This window comes from Thermobia domestica, chromosome 15, assembly GCF_964235325.1.
Source record: "Thermobia domestica chromosome 15, izTheDome1.hap1.1, whole genome shotgun sequence".
NCBI classification, from domain to species: domain Eukaryota; kingdom Metazoa; phylum Arthropoda; class Insecta; order Zygentoma; family Lepismatidae; genus Thermobia; species Thermobia domestica.
In genome coordinates this window covers 117,585,838-117,592,352 of record NC_137468.1, presented here as the reverse complement: position 1 = coordinate 117,592,352, position 6,515 = coordinate 117,585,838, and positions in this window count along the sequence as shown.

Below are 6,515 nucleotides of genomic sequence, written 5' to 3'. Positions count from 1 at the left end.
GTTGTTTGTCTTATTAGTAAATCTTGGCTAGCGAAGCAAACAAGCTCAAGTTTCTCGGTGGTGATGTCACTATGAAGAGAGCGTAAAAGTAGAGGTTCTGCACACAGGTTACGAGTCCCTCTGAATGTACCGGTATATGGAATGCAACTCTATACCTAATCTGTACAGATATATGAATATTGTTTACTTGAAGGAATATAATTTATATTGCTGAGATAACTTCTTAAAGATTTATGCATAATATGAAAATTAAGATAATCAAAATTGCATATGGTAGTGATTTATTTCTGTAGTATATATGTTATTTCTTCTCTTCGATTATATGTATCGTAAAGAAAATTATATCGATAATTTTAAATACAACTGGGACACTAAACCTTTGTAAGCAGAGAGATAAGAAATATCCAAAATTTGGGAAAAATCGATTCTTAAATTTTACTCATATTAATAATACTTACGTGTGCTAAGGCATATATCAAATGCTATTCAGATGTCACTGCCGGAAGTGACTACGGAAGTCATTAGACGGAAATAATTGACAAAATAAATTTTATTTGAAATGAGGTTTTGAATTTAGAATTTGATGATCGATATACTTTTTAATTAATAAGAAGGGATTTTTGAAATAATAATAATTTATAATCGCTTAGTATTATTAACTTAGGAGCTGGTTGCCGTGTGCGGGTAAGTATGTCATGCATACAAGTTGGGTAGAAGAAGAGGAAGAAAATTATGATTAAGGAAGAACAAGTGAGTTAGGCCATTCAAAGGGAAAAGTGAGATAAATTACGCTGATTTGTGGCAAACCTATCGAAATTCGGCAAAATCTAAACATTTCGGATATTGTGAGGGATCCTTTAGAAATTTGACGTAACCTGTTTGTGGTGAAATCTCACTCGCATTGCAGGAGGTGAAATAATTGGACGGTCGCCAGTTTACAACACTGAATGCGGGTCCGAGCGAACACAAAATCTCAACTTGGTTCTGGTAGTTGAGCCGTTGTACCAATCTACAGAATTTGGATAGAAGGACTGGAAGGAATCAACTATAGGAGTACATTGAGAATTTCAGTATAAGTTATCAATGCTCAGGTAAAGTTTTGACTATTTAGAACTTAATATAATCCAAGACTGACTGGAAATAAAATAGATATCATGAAAGTCAATTGTCTATTAAGGCCTTTTCAATCGCCTATTTGATTATGGCGATTGAATAGGCCTAGTGTCAGCGGAAATTCTTGTATAAAGTGCCAACCCTATCCAGAGCTTAATCTAAAACATTAAATTATTTTATATTGTTGCTGAATTATTCGAGATAATTATGTATTAATTGATAATGTCAACGTGTTGTAAATCTTGTTTAGCATCACACATCTTGGACATGTCAGGGAAATTTCTCCACTGCTTAAAATCCTGCGACAAAATTTTAAGTAATTTTATGATTATTCTGAGTTCACCAAATGAAGGAACTACGGAAGGGAAATAAGTGTAGATGATGATTCTTTTCTTTATGGATGACTATAATATTCGTTACTTTGTTCTTGGTTAATCCATTGATAGTTCTAAATGATATCTTATAAACTTCATTTTCCTTTCGTTGGTCCAATCGGTTACTCATATTTGAGAAATGAATAAAAGAGCTATTTGTGAGGTGATTATATATATATATATACCGAGCGAAGTAGCTCAAGTGGTAGAGCGTTGGCTTCGAATTCGGGAGGTCGTGGGTTCGAATCCCGCTGCCGACCATTCTGACTGAGGTTTTCCAGGGTTTCCTTCAGTCCTACCAAGCAAATGCCGGGATGGTACCTACTAAACAGGCCCTGGCCGATACCTTCACAAATCCTTTCCATTGTTGTTGTTGTTGTTGTTCTTATCTAGTGTAAAATGGCCTCTGAGCTGTATCTGGTGATAGTTAAATAAATAAATAAATAAATATATATATATATATATATATATATATATATATATATATATATATATATATATATATATATATATATATATATATATATATATATGAAGTACCATAGTCAAATGGGAGCTTTCGTTAACATCATTTGCATAAATTTTCGAACACATCAGCTGAATATAATAAAATTTAATCGATTAGTCTATGATTGTTGAAATTAAGAACTTCACTGATTTTTTTTTCTATTATTAAGTTTATTATTTCTATTTGTATATTCCTTCGAGAATAATATTTGTAGAATGTATAATACCGACTGTAGAATGTATAAAAGGAAACTTTCTTATTTTATATATAAATAAAACACATCCCAGAGGTTGGAGCTCTTAAAAGTTAAACAAAAGCAAGGAGAATATGTGTGTTCTATCAAACATCGTTGCTATTTTTGATCAATGTATGATTATTTCTTGGTGTAATCTGAAATCTTGGTTTCGTTTTCTGCGACACCTGAAATTAATCAAACATATTCACTGGGAATTCGAGTATTATTGAAATCAGGCTATTAGATAATCAGTAGGTGTTCGGAATTATGAAATTTTAGTGACGAAGGAAATCATATAGGAGTTCTATGACTGGAGATATAATTTTTGCAAGGATCTGAAATTTCTGAAGAAAATTTCTTTCTGGTAAATAATATTCCAAAGTAACGTTATGAAAATGTTGAATTAATAACTTCACAGAATACATTTTCTTTCTTCTTTGGTTTCAAAATAGAAATGTTTGTATAGTCCGATTAAAATGGGGGAAATATAAAGAAACAGTTTCAAAGTGGCATCTGTTATCCAGAATCTAATCAAAACAATTATATCTAACTCCAAACAGTTTTATTGATATTACAAATACTTTACAAATTGATATCTCCTTTCCAGAAATTATATTTGAAACAATTTTATTAAAATTTAGAAATGTTTCAAGGCACATCATTAAATTCACATAACCAGCTCGCCAATTATAATTGTAGAAATCGTTCTTCCTTATACGATTCAGTGTTACATTGTTCCTTGAACCTCAATTTGAAATACTTCAATTTATTCATATGCTCGGGAATGAGTGATTTCTAAAACAATCATATAATTTAACTTCTTTTCAAGAGAATAATGAGGTCATTCCTTACTAGAAATATATAATTCACTTCTGATAATTTTCGTAGCACTTTCTTTGGTTTCTGTAAAGAAAATAAATCCTATATTAACATTACCTAGTAATGGCATATTCAAAATAAAAGAAAAGCTATTTCTGTAATAGCGCCATGGATGTGGAAAATATTTCCTCGTTTATACTTTGTTAAAGGTCTTATACTATAGTGTGAGGCAATGATTTATTTTTGACGTACTGTGACTTAAGCCTATTGAAAATATGTAAAATTCTGACTTAAAATTCTCTTTTATCGTATTTCATTTAGTACGAGATAAAAAAATATTAAGTTCAAATGTATTATTCTAATTTTAAAATGGAATACATACCTTGGTCTTTCAATTTCATTGCAAATCACACATCTCAACAATATGTAAAGTACTTAAAATTGCTTTATGGCAACCACCGAGCAGAAAAATGTTCAGTATGCATAACGACTGAATAACCACTACCATAATAGCGTTCCTGCTGGTATAAGTTTTAAAAGATGACTGTCAAATAATGCATTTTGCCCTAAAAAGTACTAAGCTGTAATTTATTGTTAATTAGAACTTTTGATTTTGCAAAATACCTCACTGTACGACGATAGGTAATCCTGAAAAATCGAATTGGAGATCGGAAGGAATTTACGACTCATGGTCTCTACATACCGAAAAAATCGTTGTTGAATTTCTATTCATCCGTTCATCTCGATATTTGGACCAAATTTTAAACTTAAGATTTTTAAAAATATTTTTCAAAAGTGTTTGAATATTCTTATCCCTAAATATATATGAACAGTTTACTGAAGGGTGAAACTCGAAAATTTAGATTTTCTCTTAAACGGCTCTTTTTCATATTTTTCATTTCTATATGTATATTTTCCGTAAATTAATATTTCTTGGTATAAAAGTAACTTGAGAGGGGGGTCCAGTTTGGCTAGTTCACTCTTGTTGGTGAGTTCATTTGGGGCGGTTTTATTAGATATAGGCCAGGCAAGTTAGGTTCAAAAAGAAATCAGTGAAACTAATTGGGAACAAGCTGACTTTTTGGACACATGTTCAGATCGAGCTTAGAAACAATGCTGAAAATCTCCATTGATGTCCACGATGGGGAAAAGCCGCTATTTGAAAACATCATTTCTAGTTCAAGGTTTCTTAATAATTTTCTATGTTGTTTATGCAACTGAATGTTGATATTTGTAAAGAAAAAAACAATAACTGTTCCCTTATGGATGCTAAAGTTTACCCCTGAATCATCAAATAAAGCTTAAGTGATTTAATAAATAGCTCCAATGTGAACGCCAAAGCCTCGTCTGCAATAACAGTCCCTGCGACCTTAAGATGAATGTAAAGGCTCTACTATTGCTAACAATTGACAGCATTTACCCTCTGTCTTCTGAATATATTTCGTAGCATGTTACATTATTCACAATAATTGAATCAACTTTAATACATGAATATTCAAACTTGACTTTGTCTTCAAAAATATCAATAAGTGAACAGAAATCTGTGCGCTTTTTGTTTTTGTTTTTTTGATATTTTATTTATTTCTCTTTTGAAAAAGTTTCATTCTTGGAAGCTTGTTTCAAAATAATAAAATTAAGAGTTTTGTATAATGATTAAAACAAAATAATAAAAAGTGGTTGGCTTATTCTATAATTAGTGATTAAATTTGGTTGTGATAAAGTTTGAATATTCGTACCTTGAAATTAATTCAATTATTATAAATATTGTCTCACTCTAAAAAGTACACAGGAAAGGTAGGGGATATATGGTTCCTCTATCGTTAATAGTAGAGCCATTACCTCATCTTAAGGTAGGCTTGCGCGTTGCAACTGTAGATTGAGGTTAACTAGATGGGAGATTAGGCTATGAGATGGAACACCCAACTATATTAACTTTCTCGTTTCTTTACAGTATACACTTGCTATATTATGTCTGATAATCAACTTGAACTTTGTGAGACTCGTTTCAAAACAATTACCTAGTAACTTGTGATGAGCTAGGTTTGTCAAAACCGAACTCAGATAGAAAATCACTTATTACCTCAGTCTTCAATACAAAGTGCTCCTTTGAGGCTGATTTCTCGAATTGGTTTACCATAATATCTTCATCTGAATGTACTGACTTTCCCCTCTCTACTTCTGGTGTTAATCCTTCTTCGGTCACTGTCCTTAATAAGTGTTCAAAACCGTTCTCATCAAATCTGCCTGTCTTTATCCTCTGATATTGTTACATTTTCTTCTCCTTAGAATAGTTAGTTTTCAACTTCATTTAACATGTTTCCTTCCTCGGTTGTGTAGAAGGTATCGAATTTTGAAATCCTAATCCTTTACAGTAAAAGCATGCAATAAAGAAATTCAAGCAAATTTTTAAGCAGCTGCAACATAAATAGCAAAATTTTTGGTATTTACATACTTTTAGTTTCAAAATGTTTTCGGGTAACGGTGGTTTTAATGCAGGAATTGGAACTAAAGATATTTCATTTTCTTTCTGTATTTACCATTTTTCAGGTTTTACCCAGCCATAGTTGCACCTGATGAAATACTCTAAGTAGATGTTAATAGGTTGGAAATGATTTAGGTTATAGAAAAGCGATGATACAATTGAGATGCTAAGGAGTATTATAAGGAGGGTGTGCATCTTTAAGGTGAATCCATAGGAAAAAAGAAGGGAAAAAGTGCTAAAAATAAAGCAACAAATAGCAAAAAAGATGCTATTACCCTAAACGATTTTGATAGTTATCCTTTTATCTAATTCAAGGAGAACTAGTTTTAAGTTTAACGCCCCACGATTATGTACTGAGGCTGAGGAAGACGGAGATGATGAGATGGATAATGATGGTGAAATGATAGAAATTAGAGGAAACGAGGGAACCCAAGGAAACTCAAGTATATGGTGTTCAAAACAACTTATATAAAGGACACATTTATATTACAAAGGGAACACATAAATCTTTTGTATTTAACAGCATTAAGCATCTCTAAGTTGTAAGATATAAACGCGTTTCTGTTTGGAGATAAAACATCTTTGTAGATGATAAAGGTTCCTTCCATCTCCGTAGAGACCAATAGGGCAAACTTTGTAGATGTTGCAAATGCATCAGCATTCGTCTTCCTCTAAAAACTAATCTCCAGGTTATCCTTGGAGAATGAATTTAACTGTTACCTTTCAGAAACAGGCAGTCCGCTCTTCTTTGTTGAAGATTTATTCCAAGGTTTCAATGGATTTTGAAATGGAAGTGGGGCATATCGCATCCAAACGAAGAAAAGTTACCGTTTGGATTCAGAAGGGGCGGAGACGTATTTTCCTGCAGGATCGCCAAACACTGATACCAATGCTAAGAAAGTGTCAATCAAAAATGGATGAAGGTGTCATGTATGCCAAAATCACATCATTACCATTGCATGTGTTTATTCCTTACGCGAACCA